The 13,994-nt window shown below is 41.0% G+C and overlaps 1 long non-coding RNA gene and 3 other non-coding genes across 4 annotated transcripts; 3 read left to right on the plus strand and 1 right to left on the minus strand.

The window, feature by feature from the left end:
• Positions 1 to 4,024: 4,024 nt before the first annotated feature.
• On the plus strand, positions 4,025 to 8,641 carry LOC130585030 (uncharacterized). The gene is made up of 3 exons (XR_008966552.1): positions 4,025 to 4,388; positions 6,376 to 6,508; positions 8,335 to 8,641. It is a non-coding gene; the product is annotated as an uncharacterized LOC130585030 (long non-coding RNA).
• A 1,269-nt stretch (positions 8,642 to 9,910) lies between these two features.
• TRNAD-GUC (transfer RNA aspartic acid (anticodon GUC)) lies at positions 9,911 to 9,982 on the plus strand. Its single transcript has one exon. It is a non-coding gene; the product is annotated as a tRNA-Asp (tRNA).
• A 109-nt stretch (positions 9,983 to 10,091) lies between these two features.
• TRNAD-GUC (transfer RNA aspartic acid (anticodon GUC)) lies at positions 10,092 to 10,163 on the minus strand. The gene has a single exon. It is a non-coding gene; the product is annotated as a tRNA-Asp (tRNA).
• Positions 10,164 to 10,599: 436 nt separating this feature from the next.
• TRNAW-CCA (transfer RNA tryptophan (anticodon CCA)) lies at positions 10,600 to 10,671 on the plus strand. The gene has a single exon. It is a non-coding gene; the product is annotated as a tRNA-Trp (tRNA).
• Positions 10,672 to 13,994: the final 3,323 nt, after the last annotated feature.

A 13,994-nucleotide genomic window follows, 5' to 3' on the forward strand; every position in this document is an offset into this window, starting at 1 on the left:
TCTGCAGAAACTGGAGTTTCAACATTCCAAAATTCATATCCTCTTTATATGAGTTCTGCGTATATTTTCTTCCCTACAGCTTTCACTACCTTGTCTTTTCAAAAGTCATGAATCCTTTTTATTTCACTCACCAAAATCTCAAACTAAGTAATTGTTTTGCCACAGAGGAAGTTTAAATATGGAACTAGCACAAGGCAACACCCAAATTCAGAMTGCATCCTGAAACACAAAGGTACTGGAATCTGAGATATGTATCTATCCACAACATCCTTCTCCCAAATATCTCAGCTSAAGTTCTGCATCCGGTCTGCAGAGCTGCAGGGCTCTCCTGACACTCCCTAAACTGTAAGCAAACTCAGGTCTAGATTTAAACTTTACACACAAGCATATCTATTGTTAAAAGAACAGAAATATTATAGCCCTGTAGTGCCCATTTTTGAGTAAGTTGTTCTCTCACTTGCAAATGTAGGGAAAACAGATTACTACACTCTGCAGTTAYAGGGAGTGGCATATGATAAGAATGTAAGCTGTAATAGGATGTCCATAATTCATTTACCTAAAAAGACCCAACCTGTGTCATTTCGTATTTTAATCTTTCATCCAAAGAAAACACAATGTTATTCAACATGATGGTCAAATTTTTATGTCTTCTGGGCATAAAAAGATATTTTTCTGAATAAGAGTGATGACCAGMAGATTGATCAATCAATCAATCCATKKATCTATCTTCTGATACAACTTCTGCCCTGAATATACTTCTTTTGGCCAGATTCCCAGACTGATCTAAATAGTTTCTAAATATTATCTTCATTCTTCATCTCTTTTTTCTTGCATTGTACAGGTCTCCTTAGCATGAACCTAACCTAAGACTGCACAATCTATCAGGTTCTCTGATWAACACATACTGCTCTTGACAGTGTTTAGCTATAAATAATCAATCTCAGCTTTTAATCATATGTTATGAACGTTGTGAATTACTTTCCATTGTTAATGCACACTTGCAATATTTTTTGCTTTTTAAACATAGCTGAAACTTCTTATATATTTTCTTGGCTCAGAAGCTAGATTTATTTAAAAATTGGTAACTAATTACTGGCTCAGTTGATTTAAGAAAAATAAAAAAAAAAAAGGCATTGTCCAAAACTAGTGAGGTTTGTAGACATAAAATAAACATTCAGTGTGGGAATGTCATGTAAAGGATTAGCTGAATAATGCAGGACTTCTGCAGAAGAAGAAACAAGATTTAACAATACTAAAGTCCATATCAAATGTTTTAGAGTACCATGTTGACATGTGCAATATATTTCTTATCTGACATTGTGTGTCTTACCAGCTAAAGGAATGTCCCARGAACTTTCAGAATTACATACACTAGTTGCAGATGGACAGCTCTTACTCATAATACTGTTGRTTGTGGAGTTCATGTGAGAATCTGAAATAACCTGTCTGAAAAAAATCTGAAAAGCTGAAGTTGCAGACTCCATGGACCAATAAGTTCATAAAAAGAGAGTTATCTAATAAGTTTGTTTAAATTCTTTTCTTTAAACAGAGGAATATGTAGGGTCAGGACTTTGCCTGTGTCAGACTGAGCAGAAATTTGATATATTCAGCTGAATTTTGTCAAAAGGGTAAAATAGTATTGGTATTTAGCACTAAAGTCCTTTCAAAYAGCTGTCTTYATGCCACTTAGAGAACAATGGTTCYAAAAATATCTTCAGCATTTTCCTTTTTAACTTTCTTAAATTATGTCGGAAAATACTGTGCCCCCCTCATCCACGTAAACAGAGGAGCCTACACAATTTCTTCAATATGAAACTTAATCTACAGAAAACCTTGACTTTTTCCTGCTTTCATTTTTCAGAGTTTCTAAAGTGCTATAATTAAAATTGTATCAGTGTGTCAACCTATTATACAGCAGAATCAAATTGACAAAAAAGTACTTCTCTTTTATGGCTCCAGGCAAGATTTCTTGAACTCTTGGTTACTATTAAATAAAAGAAGAGGCAGGAACATGCATTCATTTGGGAAACCTACCATGTTCAGAAATGAGGACTTACACTGCAGAGCCTGGGGACWGGGATGGAGTGCTGATGCAACTTTAAAACTTTTGTCCTCTCAGTCAGTCTTGCTACATGGCGAAAGGGCAACCACACAGTTACCCAACTCTAGGTGAAAGGCTTAGTTTCATTTTTTTTTTTCAAAATCCTCAAAAGTATAAGTCCTTCCCACATGCATAAACAGGGGAAATAGTCCAACAGTTTTCCCATTTCCTGCTCCTTTTTATCCTTTCTTTTCTCTTTTCTCTCTTCATTATTAAAAACAAATGGACAAATGGACTGTTCATCTGGTTCAGCTCTGGTGAGAACTCTCAGGATGAAAGTGGCAACAGCTGCCAAATGACTTAATTTCAAAACTGAAATTCTCCTATGAAAACTTCCTGTAAGAGACTGATTGATTTTTGCTGCCAAGTAAAACAGCCCAGTCCCATAGTTAGGACATTTTTGTAACTCCCTTCCTTTCAAAACGCCTACTAGCAAAATTCTATCCATGGTTTTAGTWAAGAGAACAGGAGGGAGGGGAAATGAAAGAGGTTTTCTCCAGCTATTTTGACCCAGATTGCTATAATTTCATTTTATGAGCTCATTTGTGTAAATTGAATTGGATTTATGAAATATGATTCTTTGATTTTCCTATTTTCAATGAAAAAATACATAAAACAGTATACTCACATTTCATTCTATCTAAGTGTCAGTTTGTAATTTTACTGGATTGTAAAGTAGAGCATTCAGAATTCCACCAGAGGGAGCCAGTGCAATTGAAAACTTGAAATTATACGTTCCAAAAAAAAAAAAAAAATCGAACCCCAAAAATACTTAGGGAAAGATAATTATCCTGCAAAATAACAGACTGAAAAGATATAGAGACTATTTTTCTGGAGCATGGTGATTGTGCCTTTTGAAGCAAAATTATTCACATTCAAAATAACACATAATGGAAATCAATAATGTAAATTCATTAAAAATTATAAACAACCATGCTTATGTCTTTTTCCCTCTGGAAATGCATTATTTTGCATTACACTGCACTTCAGTAACCCCTTGTTTTATTTATTTATTTATTATCACCTTGACAACGTCTCCCTTCATATTTTGCCCCACACCAATTCCTCAGCCTTTTTCTCATTTCTTAAAACTGGTATTTCCAAACAGTGGTTGCAGATCACCATCTCCTCCACACCAGCTGTAAGAAAGCTGTAAAATATCCTATAGCAATGCATCTGATATCTTTYCTTTAAAAGCTTTTTCTTTGATTGTACTAGAATTAAAAAGTATTTTGGTGATTTTCAGGAAATATATTACAGATACACAGCAGTGTTAAACTCTGACTTCAAGTAACTTTGCTCCAGCATAGAATTCTCACCAGTTCCTCATTTGTTGTTTTGGTTATTCAACTGACTTTAAATATTCATCTCTTTTTCAAATTTAAAGTGCTCTATGATCGATTTCTGTTTTTGGTTTTTTTTGGTTGTTTTTTTTTTTTTTTTTAAGTGTCAGGCTTTTACAATGGAGCGAGACAGCTAACCAGCCATCACATCCTGAGCCATCTCTGGTGAATGTGCATATTCGGTTTTCTCTCTCCTGTGAGAATCATTAATAACTTTTAAAATGGCAATTAATTTCTGTAATGACTTTTTAATATTTTATTTTATATCATCTTCCTTTGTCCATCTGCCAAAACTAGAAATGAATGCATTTCCCTTCTACTGCTCATTCACCCACGAAAAATTGTGTCAGTACGCAAAGAAGCCAATCTCAGCACTGGCATGGCTGAACAGGACCAGTAGATTTTTCCAGCCTTTAGGTCACTCTTTTGCACTCCCACAACTTGGATAAGACATAGGGCATCCTGTTTTTTCCTAAGGAAATGGACTTACACAAAAACAAAACCGGRGGGGAGGGGAGAGGAAGAGTAATAAAAAGGAAAACAAAAAGTCTTCTGAGTGGAGAAGTGAGATGTAGGAGTAATAGTGCAATACATGGTAAAGATAAAAATCATCTTCTGAAATGAGAATTATGCTGTTCTGGTTTTTAATAGTTACAAAGACCACCTAGGATTTCTCAAGGTTTCCCTGTGCACATGGATTACTGCAATCATTGGAGTATACACCTAAGTAAGGAAAAAAAAAAGCTGGTTTCCATGCCAGCGTGGTTCTTGTATCATAAGAAAGGAGAAGGGAGGAAACTCTTACCCCATGAAGCCACAGTTTTGTCGAGAAAAGGAAGCTGTTCTTCTGCTCCCCATGAAAAATGCAATGAAGCACCAACAGGTGGAGACTGGAGGATCAGGAATGCACAGTGAAGCCAACACCACAAAGTACTAGAGTGCTGGTAAGTTTGATCTAGCTTTTGGTTGTAAAAATAAATAAATTGCCAACTTTGTCTTTTGCTGAGACTATCCTGAGCACTTTTGATTTTTTTAGCATTTACCTTTTCTTTTTCTTTTTCTTTTTTTTTTCCAAAACTGACTAAATTCTGAAGGTCTTCTCTAGTTGAACTCCTAAAGTAAGATTGCTAATAGAAATTACATTCTTCATACAAGCTCCATTAACTCATAYGGTATTTAGACAATTACAAACTGTCATTTGTTACACTTCCTGCTTAGTGTTCAGTGTTTCACAGACAAAATGTACCTGATAATGCACTATGATGTTTTGATATCTGCTCACAATGCTGCTTTCTCTGTCGGGTCCAGTGTTTTCTAAACWCTGAGTTTAGTTAGTCATTGATACATTTTTCAGTGATGCATATCTTTCTGTCATGCTAGAACTTCTCATAAACTTTACAAAAGCAGCAAAACATACAGAAATTTCCCTTTATACTTTCACTACACATTCTGACAGTGTTTTCAAGGTGAAGGTAACTGACCTTGAAACTAGTAACTACTAGATAAAAACCAAACTGATTTCTATTCATTCTTGGCTCTGCACTCTGATTTTTTTTTACCCTCTGATTTTTCAATACTACAGCAGTGTACTCTGTCAAACTTAGAGAACAGCAAGCACTATTTAAGGTCTGGAACATTAGTACATTCTGAAGTAACAGGATGTTTGGGGTTTTTTCCTGTCTTCTGCAGGATCTTTTCTGTATTTTTTATTTCATACCTTATGCAAGCACAGATGTTTTGTTTTTAACAGTAACTCCTCCCTGTGTATCTTTGGTTTCATTGTTCAGTTTCCCCATTGTAATAATGTGGCCTATACTTATCTATATTGAGTAAGCATTGAAATGCATAAAACTGTGATGCTTTCCAGGTTAAATTCATTGCATATAGMCTCATTTAGGGTTGTGTAAAATCAATACCTTTAAATATTTCCCCATTCTCTTTACAGTAGAATTAATTTCTTTGTGTATGCTTTTATCTCATTACATCTTTGTTGCATTACTTGACTTCAGTGTATGATGTTTTTTCCTGCTTTACTTTCTGTGGGTTTGGCTATCCTGTGTTTTTCCCATCTCTACACTTCAATTAGCTTTATTGGGTTTGTGACTTTTTTTTTTTATAACAATTGTTTACTCCTAGAATGGATATGATGTGAGAGTCAGTCCTGATTGCTATAGTATAACTGTATATTAGAGTATTTGATTTTTTTTCAAGTTTATTCCTAGAATTTTCCTTTATAGGCATTATGTGACAGGTCTATTTTGAAGCTAGTCATTGACATTTTCAGGATTTTAAGAAATGCCGTATTTCAAACCAAGTCACACCAACGGTGAAATTTTTTAGTCTATGCAGTCTTTCATCACAGCTAGAAAGTCATGATTGTTCATTTGGTACACATACTGTGGTATCCAGAACTACACTGCACAGGAATACTTAGATTAGTACACAATCTATTTGGTTTTTGGGTGTCCTGATACATGTTTAAAAGCTTTGCTGTATAAAACCAGTTCTGAGATTGCTCTGAAACAATGTATCTCATACACATAGAAGGGTTTATTCAGCACACAAACTCCAGTCATCTTTGTTTCAGTTCCCAAGTCTTATCCTTCTATTTCTGAAGAGGACCTCTCAGCTTTTCCTATCGTAAAGTTGAAATTATTAATTAAAACCAGCCAGCCTCTACTTTTCTTGGCTTTCATCTTCCAATTTTTATGGTAGCTCTTAATACATTTGTCTGGCAATCCCTTCTCAGGACAAATGATGACAATGCAGATTCCTTCTGAGAATTAATTTATTCTTATTGGAAGCATCCACTGGATGTAAACCATGCTAGAGGAATAAAAATGGCCAGACTCAACTGTTCAACTTCTTATCTAAACAGGAAATGCAATTCTAAATGGGCACTTCTCGTGGGTTTTATTTCAAAATTCTTAGGACATAAATATTCAAGCCCTGAGATTCCTCCAAGAAGTCTCGAAAAGGCTCCATTTATTACACAGTTCACATGACTCAACACCGAGGGGAAGCTGCCCAGCTCTGTGGCTCATTTAGTACTACATAACCTAAGGTAAGCTAATAGGGGAAAGCCCCTTAAATCCCTCCTCCCACTAATCCCCCAGGCACTGACCGACAGTGTCACAGTCCTCTTTACCTGGAATCTTTTCAGCTCTTCAGCCATTCATTTCACACGGGAYGCCTGATCACTCCTTCCCTTAAGTGATGTAAATTGATTTTTCTAATAACTTGTAAAAATTCATTTTGCTTAATCAAAATCCATTAGCACACAAAGAAATCACTGAGTCATACAGACCGCACTACAAACCCATTACATTGGACAGAAAGAAGCCCTGTAACCTCAGATGCCATTTGATAACTCATATTCTTACTGAAAAGCTCATTAAATCTTGTGCTGTGAACTTCAGAATGAGGATACAGACAAAAATTAAAAGGAAAAGAAAACACAAAGAGCAGATGGAGTGTTGGATATGTGTGAATGGACAGGAACAAGAGGATACAAAATAGCTATGAAGATTAATCAGAATCAAATATATTCCATTTGCAGCAGTTGTTCAGGATTGTGGCATCCTAAAGACCACACCTAGTAAAAGGCTTTACTCCTCACCTAGGATTTGCATTTTGTCACTGATTTAGAAGAACTAATTTCTGCAGCTACAGGAGGCTCCATCACAGTGGAGGGATCACACTGCCATGATATCAGTTGTGCCAAACCTCAATATGCCAATAACAATGTATGTTATTTGCCAAGGCAAACAGATATCAGCAGGTGCCTCGGGTGGATGACATCAATTGAGGGGAGCAGCTGATTCCCTCACGGCCAGGGATGTCACTAGCAGGGTTCTGAAAGGCTCTGGGAGGTGGGGCAGTATGAATTTCTCCCAATTCAATTAAGGCAAACATAAAGTCCTACACTGTGGATATAACAAACCACACAGCCAGGAGCTGACAATGTAAAGAGCAGCTTCACAGAAAAATTCCTGCAGGTCCCAGTGAACAAGAAGTGTAGACTTGCTCTTATAGCAATGAAAATTAATGATACGCTAGGAAATCCCAGTAGCAGCGCAGCTAGAAGATCAAGGGAAGTGATTATTGCCCCCATACCATTCTGGCACTTGTGAGGTTCTCTATGAAGACTTGTGTACAGTCCAAGGCACTGTGAAACCAGAAAGATACCAACAAACTCAAATTAGTCTACTGAAGGTCACCAAAAGAATAGAGAGTTGAAACACGTGACAAGCAAGGAGAGACTGAGAAATGTTGGCTTGTTCAGCCTGTAGAAGGGGAGGTTACGGGATAATCTAACTTATGTCTCCAGCTACCCTCTGGGAGGGAATAAGGAAGATGGAGCCAGACATCCTGTTGTGGCAAAGAGGTAGTGGAATTTCCCATCCATAACATTCAAAACTCACCTGGACTTTTGCAAGATGAGCTTCAGCTTAGCAAACTGAAGGGGAATTAACCAGCATCCAGATACAATAATGCACTACACCCCAGCCCTACTCCTGCCTATGGCTGTAAAGGGCCTCTTCCAGGTGACTTTCTCCAGCATCTTTCAGCAGCTGCTAGGGACAAGCTAAACCCAGAGTTGGTGCAATGATGAGGAAGTCGTGGAACAAGATTGTTAGATCTGGACATATACAATAGCTGTATGCAGATCCTGAGGAGAAGACAGAGCCTCCACAGATCCTGAAGCACTGACAGTAGTTCCCTGTACATGTTCTGCTTTGCATYTGCTTGTCTCTGTGACAAATCAACAATGAATGCATTTGCTCTWACTGTAAATCACTGCAGTCTTATAATAATCCATCCACTTCAAAACAGCCCTTTCACTGTGCTGACTCAAACCTCCATGTCTGTTCTTGCTCCCCTTCTTAGGCATTTTTGGACAAGTCATCTTCTTGGTCGGCATACATACAGATGTCTGAAGCTCAGCTCCCTGACTGCAAGGGTTAATGAACAGCAGGAACTGAGAAATTACAGGCAAAAAGATGCAAACCATGTGTAATTGCATCCATAAAATGCAAACAGGCAATGTTTGATTCACCAGAAAGTCTCCCAGCTTCAAATGAACCATCAACATCTTCTGAATAAAATTTGAACTTGCAGAGCAGGAGTAGACCAGTCTGGCAACACTGGTTCTGATTCTGCTCTGGGAGGTTTAAAGCCTATCACCAGATTACAGCAATACGACTCATTATGCTACATCTAAAGTACTGAAACCGTTGAGAGACAGTAGCTGCTATTTTTCACTTATCAGGACAAAATTTGAATCTGTTGCATTCACTGAGAAACATGTTTATATTCAAATGTTTAAACGAGTAGGCCAATTCTCAGAAATGCATCGTTTCTAGGTCACTTATATTTAGAAGTCTATGTATAGGGTACTATTTGCTCTTTAGCTATAATTATGTGAAAAATCTAAGCTGGGGTTCTTTTATCCAAAGAGATACTAGCAGTAGTCAAGGCCATCAAAAGCGAGTACCATTTGCTCCAATTGCTTGTTTACTATATGGTGTTAATTCTTCATCTCAGAAGTCAGCAAATTAAAAATAGTTTCTTGCCTAATGTCACCCTGATACAAACTCATAGCCACGTTTCTGCTGACCGGGTCAGCATCAAGCCAGATGGTCAACCCGTGTCCTTCTACTCTCAAATCTCAAAGTAGTTGGTTTCCATTTCCCTCGTTCCATTTTTAGGTAGGTAAGGAGCAGGGGCTCGGGTTCCTTCAGCTCCAGGATTGCTGACTCCAGCACTGCTCAGGTTCCCGTAAAAAGAAACCCTTGCGTGAACGAGATGCAAACCTACAAACGCAAAGACACCCGAGCTGCCGGCACCGCCCCGCTCCCCTCCTCTCCCGCCTCCAGCCGGGCAGTTCCAGGGCTCCGTGCCCGGAGGTCGGCGTGCGGCTGCGCGGCGAGGCGGGAGTGCAGGCGGGTGGGGCTGTCCCTGTCCCTGTCCCCGCAGCGTTCCCCGTGCCAGCCCCAACCCGGGGCGGGATGCAGGCGGGCGGGCGCTGTCCCTGTCCCCTCAGCGCTCCCCGTGCCAGCCCCACCGCGGGCGGGATGCAGGCGGGTGGGCGCTTTCCCTGTCCCCTCAGTGCTCCCCGTGCCAGCCCCACCGCGGGCGGGATGCAGGCGGGTGGGCGCTGTCCCTGTCCCCCTCAGTGCTCCCCGTGCCAGCCCCACCGCGGGCGGGATGCAGGCGGGTGGGCGCTGTCCCTGTCCCCTCAGCGCTCCCCGTGCCAGCCCCACCGCGGGCGGGATGCAGGCGGGTGGGCGCTGTCCCTGTCCCCTCAGCGCTCCCCGTGCCAGCCCCACCGCGGGCGGGATGCAGGCGGGTGGGCGCTGTCCCTGTCCCCTCAGCGCTCCCCGCGCCAGCCCCACCCACGCGCGCATGCGCCACGGGCCGGYCCGAGCGGCAGCAGCCCCCGCGGGGTGGGGTTTCCCGCGCATCCTCGTTAGTATAGTGGTGAGTATCCCCGCCTGTCACGCGGGAGACCGGGGTTCGATTCCCCGACGGGGAGGGCTCCATTCGTGAGCCGTGTTTTTTTATTGCCCCGCCCCACGCGAACGGTTGATGCTGACGGCAAAGGAACCGCCCGCTGCAGGAAAAAAAAAAGACGTTCTTGTGGCCTCCCCGTCGGGGAATCGAACCCCGGTCTCCCGCGTGACAGGCGGGGATACTCACCACTATACTAACGAGGAGCTGCCTGGTTGAGTGTGTCTCGGAACCGCTTTTATCAAATCCCCACGGTCATGTTCCTGTTAGTTCCTTGTAACACAATGCCGCCGGYGGAGGGGCAGCAGGAGCGACCTCCGGCAGCGGCAACATGGACCGACGAGCCTGTGTGCGGCGGCAACGGCGTGTGAGGCGAGCACGGCACCACCAGGGAGCGGGACCGGGAGGCCCTTGCTGCTGMAGACCACTAGCGGGAGTGTGGGTGGGGAAGGTTCACGCACTTGCGCGGGGAGGCGGTAACGGAGGAGTGCCGGAGCAGAGGGGCCGGAGCAGAGGGGCCGGTGCAGGGGTGCGGGTGCTGCGGCAGACGGGCAGGAGCCTCGGCCTCTCCGGCCTCACTCGCCCCTCACTCTGCCCCTGCGGCGGGAGAGTTTTAACACTCTGCCKGGGGCTGCCCAGCAGGACCTCGTGGCGCAACGGTAGCGCGTCTGACTCCAGATCAGAAGGCTGCGTGTTCGAATCACGTCGGGGTCATTCAGTTTTTTGGTTTTCTTTTCCCCTTTGTCGGCTTTTACTGCCTTGCTCGYGGAGGAAAGCAAGGAATGTTMTTGTTGATWTTTTTGTTTGTTTTCCCCTACAGTTTAGGGTCTCCTCTTTTGCTTAAGGCTGAGAGGGCAGCGCGACGCAGAGACCTCAACGGGGGTCAAGGCATAGGATTGCTGCTCTAGCAATCTAATCATAAATTGCCCGTTGGACAAAATGTCTTTATGGTCTTTAGTATATAGGACTGTCTGATTACATGCTTAAGCACAAAAAGCAAAAATGTGTCAAATATTGACTTTATGAAGAAAACTGACTATGTGGAAATGATGASGAAAAAGTCAGAAAGTTGTCTAGAAAGAATAACTTTAAATATTAAAGGGGACAGAGGCCCCAAAAATGGCGGAGATAATATGTTTTCAGTACATAAAGTCACGTAACAAGGAATAAAAATAAAGGCAGAGGCAGCAAGTGGTCTGATAGAGCCAAGAGCTCAGATGTTTGTCTTAAGAACCCTGCAGAAGAATGAAACCCTGACAGGGAGGGAGAGGGACCGCGGGTGCTGATTGGGGGAACCTCAGAGGGTGATGGAACAGAAGAGTTTTCTCACAGTAGCAATTTCCACAAGCTGAGGTGGACAGGCACCCCTGGCAGAAAGGCCCAGAGAGTACTCAGCTTTGATCTAGACATGAGATAGTGAGTTTTAGAAGTAATATTTTAGTGATTTACATGGACTGGGAAGTTTGACATCTGAATTTTGATTGGGAGGGAAACAATAGTTTGTCAAGCGCCTGAATTGAGAGAGAATGCCAGAGATAWAATTCTCASTTTGTAAGAGCTATTTATTAGTGTTGTAAACCATAGAAGAAAATTAATACAGAATTCWTAGAAACCGAATTCAGCAGCCAACAAACTATGCAGGGGCTATTAAGACAAATACTTTTACAGGCTAATGTTTGTTATATATACCCTTAAAACCTTTTAAATACAGATATTCTACATCTTCCTTAAGTGACCTGTGCCAGTACTTTGGTATTCTTACTATTACAAGATGGCTATATGAAGTTTAAYCAAAAGATGTCTCTTTTGCTGCAACTTAACTCCAGCTCTCATGTCATTGTGCTGGAGAACAGCTTATTCCCTTCCTTTTTATGTACTTGTTAYATATTTGAAATTTGTTATGCCTCACTAAAGCTGTTCCAGCATAAGAGACTGTGTTTGCTGGGCCTCTGATTATTTTATCACTTGCCTCTGGAACCTTTCCAAACATTTTTAAGCATCCCAGAACTGGTCACAGTATTTCAGCTGTGTCAGAYTTTACCAGGTCTGAATGGACAAGGAGGATTGCCTCACATGCAATGCTKACAGGACTTCTGTTTAATGTGGTTAGTTCTTTTTTTTTTTTTTTTTAAACCGCAGTCTGTTAGATGGATGCATTTTGTATGAGATGCATAATCTATTAGATGTGTCCCTGGTCCCACAAAGTATCTTATCTCTCAGCCTCACCACCCAYCAGAGAGCTGGATGTGAGAAGTGGTAGCAATCTGTTTGCATTCCTGTACCTCCACCAAAGYAGGTGCCCTGCTCTAAACATTCCAGATTGTTGCCAGACATATCTCTGGCTTGCAGTAAGAGTAACATCTGCTGATAGGAGTCAAAAGTYTTCAGGGTGTGGTTTCACACCAGTACACCTGACGTGTGCAGATTGTCACAAAAGTCTGTCTTGCTCTGCCTTGTCCATCCCTGCCTGTGYATTTCCCCCTTCCATTTGGGTCACATCTTGCAATGGCACTGCAGCAGCTGCTGGCTCAGCATGTGAATCTGGTGGCACAACTATTAGATCCAACACAAGAAAAGCACCAGGAGAACATGGCCTGGGACAGGATAGAGGGCAGGATCATCCCCTTCAGCATCAACCACAAATACTAATGAKTCAGTTAAAGGTTTTGCCAGCTGTTCTTTGGGGAGAGAGGTCASTGGCCCTAAATCAAAATAATCTAGTAATGTTTCAAAACTAAATGAAAGAATTAAATGCGCCTTAGCCATGCACAAACTCTCCCACTTAATTTCCTATGGGTGAAATGGGGATCATAGTTCTCTTTGATCTCACAGATGTTTTGTCAAGTTGACCCAATTAAGCTGGAGGCATTCAGGTATGCTGGTGGTATTTGTCTCTCACTAGCATTTCAACAGTACATATGCTTCTGTACTTTTTGTCTCTTAGTAACTTTTAAATGCTGCATTTTGTAACCTGACTGATCTCTTAACAGAGAGATGYTTTTTTCTTCTGAAATGATTACTAGCTAAATATAGACAAAAACTTAAATCCACATCAGCCTCAAAAAAATAGTGGAACTAGAGTAATAACTTATCTATGGTAAAAATAGCTTCTGCATTATCTCTGTCTGTATTTGACAGAAATAAATATCCAAATCATTCTGATTTGGAAGGGATTCAGTGTAGGAAACTACCCTGAAATCTGCCCTTTTCATTTCATTTCTGACAGCATACTTGGAGCAGGAACTGATACTTCGATTTTCAATTCTTGTTGGTGTAGGCCTTTGATAGGCTGGTGTAGACTATCACAAGGTCAGCAGTAGGAAGTTTTAAAGCAGTTGTACAAATTCCTTTCTGGGGACAGACATACAGTGCTGGGCACTCTGTTATTAGTCACCTGTCAGTTCACCATGTCAGTGMCACTGGCAGAGCAGCATTCCCAGTGGMTGCCAGCTCCAGAACAGCTCTGGAAGCAACATGCTCCAGTATASTAAGGCATGCTATTTTTCTTACCATTTTTCCATTTCTGCCTCAAACATAGACATTTCTAATAAGAAAGCTAGAGTTATTAAAAACCCACCTAWTTTTTCTAAATTAATCAAGAATRTGAAAAAGAAATGATTGATCTAGAAAGCATAGTTACTCTGTGCTATAATGATTAGACAACTGCTATTTTRTTTCTAGTAAAGCTTTCCAGTTTCCATTGTGTTTCACAAAGGGAGCATAATTTTCACAGTGAAATCTACTGTGCACCAAGACTGAATTAATACTTCATAAAGCTTTTATACATTTCCTTATCAGCTCAGTCTAAGACCATGTCTGTAACATTCACTTAAATGCCTTTGCTATGAATTTGRTCTTCACAATGTTATATATTATGAGGCAAATGTGAATGCAAATTATATTACATATGAATGCAAATTATACATCTATACTTCATTATAGATTGTTTTCCAGACCCTCCACTGAATTTAGGRTATTTTTTTGAAGTGCATATATAGAAAAATAATTTTTTCAGCATACTGCAATAAACTATTTGT

The sequence above is a fragment of the Malurus melanocephalus genome, unplaced genomic scaffold (assembly GCF_030028575.1).
Source record: "Malurus melanocephalus ecotype Western Australia unplaced genomic scaffold, MMel_1.1 scaffold_16, whole genome shotgun sequence".
In the NCBI taxonomy this organism is placed as follows: domain Eukaryota; kingdom Metazoa; phylum Chordata; class Aves; order Passeriformes; family Maluridae; genus Malurus; species Malurus melanocephalus.